The sequence below is a fragment of the Alosa sapidissima genome, chromosome 19 (assembly GCF_018492685.1).
Source record: "Alosa sapidissima isolate fAloSap1 chromosome 19, fAloSap1.pri, whole genome shotgun sequence".
NCBI classification, from domain to species: domain Eukaryota; kingdom Metazoa; phylum Chordata; class Actinopteri; order Clupeiformes; family Clupeidae; genus Alosa; species Alosa sapidissima.
The window spans coordinates 30,491,783-30,498,219 of NC_055975.1; positions in this window are offsets into that span (position 1 = coordinate 30,491,783).

Consider the following 6,437-nt stretch of genomic DNA (forward strand, 5'->3'; position numbering starts at 1 on the left):
GCTCTGTATGGAGTTGCTTGAGTAGGCTAGCCTACCTGGGTCATTTGGATCAGCCGCGGGCGGACCGGTTACTATGTTGTTATGAGTGCGAGTCAGTCGAATCAGCCGGCTACATTGTCATGAGTGGATCTGTAGACGAGCAAGTAGCCTAGTTTCTACTCGTGTCAAGGTGATAATAATAATAGGCCTAATGAGAATAGTAGTAGTAGTAGTAATAATAATAATAATAATAATAACAATAATAATAATTTAGTCACTGCAGGGCATTTCTACATTCCTGTTTCTATGTCTACATTGAAAGTCAATTGCTTAGGCTAGGTTAAGACAATAAATAAACAGTCTGGCTCAAACTGCTTTCTTTCCCGTGAGTGGGTGGAGATTTTGATGCAATTATATTAGGCTATTTTATATTATATTATATTAGGCTACCTAACATGATATACATATCATAGCTATACATATATATATATATATATATATATATATATATGTATAGCTATGATTAATAGGCTAATAATATTAGTTGCCTAGTAGGCCTATTAGCTGCCTATAATACCTATTAGAATAGATTCCTAGTAGCCTACTATTAGTATATAGTAGTGGTAATAAACACTGTAGCAGAGTAGCATTAGACCTAGGCAAATTTTCTATTGTTAACAAAACAACAACAAATAATTAATTATTATAATATAGGCTACCCTCCCTGTCAATAAGATCAAAGTTTCTGAACATGAGCACCAAAAAGATGAACAATGTGTGGATGCACTTTGACCAGGAGACCAAAACTCTTAGGCTAAATGCAAGTACTGCAAAAACCTGGTTTCAAATCATGGTGGATCCACATCCAACATGAGAAGGCACTTAACGAAATGAAGCACCCCACTGCACTGCTTGAACGTAGGACTGAATTTCTTTGCGATTTAGCAATACTGACTCAAGTGACTCAAGTGACTCGTTCAACCCGGATCAGTTTAGTGAGTGACTCAGAATAACCCGGATCCTTAAAAGGAATCGAGTTTGACAGGCCTACTTACAAGGCGAAAACGCAGAAAGGCTAGATTCAGCGCTAGCTATCAAGGTAATCTCTCTGATCTAGAAAATATGATTAGACAAATTAGGAAAGAAACTGACCAGGAATTGAATCGTAATGATAAACCAATGACCTTGCAACCTACTCTTGAATTAAGTTCACCTGAAAGCGTGGAAGTGAATGAATGTGTTGAAGCAGATGTTGAACAATGTGCAGGATTACTAAACCAGATTACCCTGACCTCAGGAATACTTGATGATTATTGAATGTGAATAAAAGAATGGAAAATGAACCATAACTGCAAACAATGACCTCATAATAAATAATAAAGTGCGATGAATGAAATGTATCATTACAAGTATTTTAGTAGCCTGACCTTGTAAAGTCTAGGGAATTATGCATGTAAAGAATTGTATGTCTCAAATTGTGAAATGGGTAAAGTGCCTTAAACTGTTTAAATTAATGTATTCAGATTGCATTGTGTGAAGAGTTAATGCCATAAGTGTTTGTAACCTGTAAGAATGTAACCGATCTCTCTTGATGACTGTAAAAGTGTATGTTGCTAAATGTAATGTGTCACATGGTTATAATTGCCATTGAATGTAAACTGTTTGTGTAACCTCTGGAAACTATCTGTAAACCTGAATGTAATGTATCATCTCCGAAATGTAACCCGGAGAAGTATGTTAATGCGTGTCATCTTAAATTGTTGGTTAAGATCAGTGACTTCTAGAATGTATTAGCTATCGTGAGAATTTCCCAGCTAACGTGAGAATATTCCCAGCCATCGTGGGAACTTCTAGAAGGTTCTAAACTGTCGTGGGAAAATAGGATTGATTTGTCTCAGGAATGTGTGGGGGAGGTCAAGTCCACCTAGTATAAATAGGGGTCGAACCAAATGATCGGGGCTGCTTCTTCTTTTTTCCTTACTTCAACTCGTTGGGTTTTTGCTTTATGATGTCGCGTGCGGTTGTTAGAATTCGTCCTCCGAAATTCGTTGAGAAGCAAAGTGTTGGACGTCGTGCCAGGCTGTCGCGGACCGAAACTCCGTGGAACCTGTTGCAGATATCAGACCTGCTACTCCGACAGAGAGTGACTGCAGAAGACAATCAGCTGACTTTTTCCCCTTTTTTGAGGACTTACTCTTTTTTTTTCTTATATACCCTTTTTCTCCGTTTGTGGATTACTATTGTATTCTCTTCTCCATCTGTGGATTACTATTTTTATTGTATTCTCTTTTGTGGATTTACTCTTTTTACATCTCAAGTACATCTCTATAACATTGTAACCTGCAAGTGGATATTACGCCGCATTTTGTAACATCACCAAAGTGCTGAAAAGTAAAGAACTCATTTAACTTTGGCATCCAATTCTTCAAGCAGTATTTTTGTCTTTTCTTGGTTTTTCTACGAATTCCAGCAGGAGGGTAAGATAACTGGTTTCTTCTGTGGTTATTCATCTGCTCTGTCTAAGACTTGGGTTAGTTGGACTAATAAAATCTCCATCCTTATAAAACCTGAGCAAGAAGTAGCCTATAACCTGTGTTTCTAGATAAATTCTAGGGTCAAACATCTTCGCACGTTAGCCAACTGTTCGAGACCTAGGCGTAGTCGCTCCTTATTTCATAAACATCTCAATAAATCCACCATGGAAGCCCGATCAACTTCCAAGGGGGATATTTAAAATAGGAGTAATAGGTTATCTACGCCGCAGAGGGAAGACGTGCGACTTCGCTCGACAGTAGGTCCCTGCTATCCACAATAACCTCAAGGGGGTATCGTGGGTCTTAACTGCCTAGGCCTGGGGTTACGTCTGAGAAACGGCTGACGTTGACTAGGTTCTGGGGGTTACCTGCAGGGGGCAACACAATGTGTGTGTGCGTGTGTGTGTTCGTGTTTGTGTGTGTGTGTATGTGTGTGTGTGTGTGTTTCTGTTTCTGCATATGTGTCCATGGCGTAACTCTTCAAATGCATTTTTATATTCCCAAGTCAAGGAAGGTAGTACCCAGACAGAATCATAATATGCAGATTACCCACACTCTGTTTCACACACACACACACACACACCAAGGAACATCATCTGACACCGCTGCCCCTACACACACACAGCAATCCAGACTATCCTCATTTGTAGATCCAAGTGCTACCAGAGCTGAAGCTTCCCTCTCTATCTCCCCTTGATGACCCAACTCTTTTCCAAACACTTCTGACCGCCCAACACACCTAACATGCTCCATCTCCTTTGACTACTACTAAAACATCTGCACTCTCATCCTCTGGCAGTAGTATTTATTGTTGTAGTATTTACTGTTGTATATTTATTGTTGTAGTATTTACTGTTGTAGTATTTACTGTTGTAGTATTTATTGTTGTAGTATTTATTGTTGCAGTATTAATTGTTATTAAAGGTCTCCTTGGATAAAAGCTGCTACAGTAAATGTAAAGTATAGTGGTGTGTTTTGCAGAGCCTGTAGCAGCCCCCACTCTGACTGTGGTGTGTGTGTGTGTGTGTGTGTTGTGTTTAACAGAGCCTGTAGAAGCCCCCACTCTGACTGTGGTGTGTGTGTGCGTGTACAGTGTGTGTGTGTGTGTGTGTGTGTGTGTGTGTGTGTGTGTGTGTTGTGTTTAACAGAGCCTGCAGCAGCCCCCACTCTGACTGTGGTGTGTGTGTGTGTGTGTGTGTGTGTGTGTGTGTGTGTGTGTGTGTGTGTGTGTGTGTGTTTAACAGAGCCTGCAGCAGCCCCCACTCTGACTGTGGTGTCTAACTGGTCCAGCAGTGACTCCTGTAGTGTGACTCTAAACTGCACAGGACTCAACGTGTCTCTGATCTCCAGATGTAACGGCACCTTCTGCTCTCAGGAGGGAGGAGTCACATCCCTCTCCATCTCTCTCAACAACAACGCTGTCTCCTGTAACCATAGCAACCCTGTTAGCTGGAGCCAGACCACCATGGACCTTAAGCCACTCTGCCCACTGCACAGAGGTGAGACACACCAACACGTGGTATACATTATTACAGACAGGTCACAATAAACAAATACAATATGCATGGTATACAAGACAATACGGTAACACTTTATGGTAAGGGTACATGAATTATCATGAACTCATCTTGATTTATGCATTCCTTCATTACTTTATATCTTATGAATCATCAGGAATTTACATGACTTCATAGTCTCTCATTCATGACCTCATGCATGAACAACACATCAACTAAAACATTAGGTACGATGGGTACATCATTATTACATTACATTACATTACATTACATTTGGCTGACGCTTTTTAACCAAAGCGACTAACAACATGGTAAACAGTAAGTTTTTAGAACAATTCTCACAATTTTAGGACAGTTTAAAAAAAAACATTAGAGTACAGTAAGAATAAGTGCGTCAGTGAGTGCTGTTTTTAACAGTTACTTGTCAGTTTAAAACGGCTGGTGAGTGCTAGGATCAGCAAGACTTGTTGTAAGTGTTGCTATGAGAGTAGATGTTCTCTAAAGAGCTGGGTCTTCAGGAGTTTTTTGAAAGTGGAAAAGGATGTCCCTGCCCTTGTAGGAACTGGCAGTGTGTTCCACCAACGAGGAACAACAGATGAGAAAAGTTTGGATTGGCTTGAGCGTACCGGTGGTAGAGCTAGACGTCGTTCGTCAGAGGAGCGCAGCGGTCTGGAGGTAGTGTAAGTCTGTATGAGGGCATTCAAGTAGGTGGGAGCAGAACCGGAGACTACTTTGTAGGCAAGCGTTAGAGACTTGAATTTGATGCGGGCCGCCATAGGTAGCCACTGTAGCTGGATGAGCAGCGGGGTAACATGTGCCCTTTTGGGTTGGTTGTAGACCAGGCGCGCCGCCGCGTTCTGGATCATCTGAAGTGGTTTCACTGCGCAGGCTGGGAGACCTGTCAGGAGGGCATTGCAGTAGTCGAGTCGTGAGATGACTATTGCCTGAACCAGAAGTTGGGTAGCATCTTGAGTCAAGTAAGTCCTGATTTTCCGTATGTTGTAGAGTGCAAAACGGCATGACCGGGCGACTGAGGCAACATGATCTGAGAAGTTTAGTTGGTTGTCAAGAACAACTCCTAGATTTCTTGCAGTCCTGGTCGGTGAAACAGACAGGGAGTCAAATTTGATGTTGATGTCGTGGTGTATGGTAGGTTTAGCTGGGATGACCAGCAGTTCAGTCTTTGAGAGGTTCAGCTGGAGGTGGTGTGCCTTCATCCATGTAGCTATGTCTGAAAGGCAATCCGAGATTATGATTTATGATTTCTTATTAATCATGATCATCATAATTACATGTATGTTAGGTTAATTACTCATGAGTTCATCATGTTTGTGGCCCCTCAACTAAAGTGTGAACAATGGCATGTGTTTAGAGAACTGCACAAATTGTGTTCAAATCAGAATTTGAGTAGTGATGACAAATTTTTTTGGCAGAAAAAGAAATCATCATGATCATTCTTAATAAATCATAATGATGTGCTCATCATCATACTTAATGCTTTAGTTGATGTGTTGTTCATGAATGAGGTCATGAATGACTCATGTAAATTCCTGATATTTCATGAGATATTAAGGAATGAAGTAATATGTACACCATTAACATGTTGTGACTGTCTCATTTCAGATGATTTAGCGCCCCCTGTTGGAATGTCTCCATGTCTGCTGAAGGCCCTGCTGGTGACTGTAGTTCTGATCACCATGGTTACTGCTGTCATCACTGTTCACATCAGAGTGAAACTTGATAAATCAAAATAAATATGTGCACACACACACACACATTCTGTGTTATGTTGAACTTTGCCTTTGCCACTTGTAAAGCGCTTAGATTTTTTATTCTATTTGTTTGTTTTAGAAATATTCTAGTCTTCTATTTCTAGTCTTCTGATTAAATCAGGAGTCCCTGAGCTCTGTGTCCCTCTTCCTTCCCTGCTCATTATTCCTCACTAAACAGTCTGCACAAACCCCCTATGAGGCATAATGTGAGAGCTGAACCCTCTAGAGTGGAGCAGATATGGATTCATATGAGAGCTGAACCCTCTAGAGTGGAGCAGATATGGATTCATATGAGAGCTGAACCCTCTAGAGTGGAGCAGATATGGATTCATATGACAGCTCTAGAGTGGAGCAGATATGGATTCATATGAGTGCTCTAGAGTGGAGCAGATATGGATTCATATGAGAGCTGAACCCTCTAGAGTGGAGCAGATATGGATTCATATGAGAGCTGAACCCTCTAGAGTGGAGCAGATATGGATTCATATGAGAGCTCTAGAGTGGAGGAGACGTGGAGATGAGGTTTTGTGTTTAAAACCAGTTCATCTTCAGTGTCCGGCCGGCGGGACATTTACCCCCCTCCCCAACCTCCCCCCAACATTCTAAATCAATTGTATGCACCATGTTGCTATGTA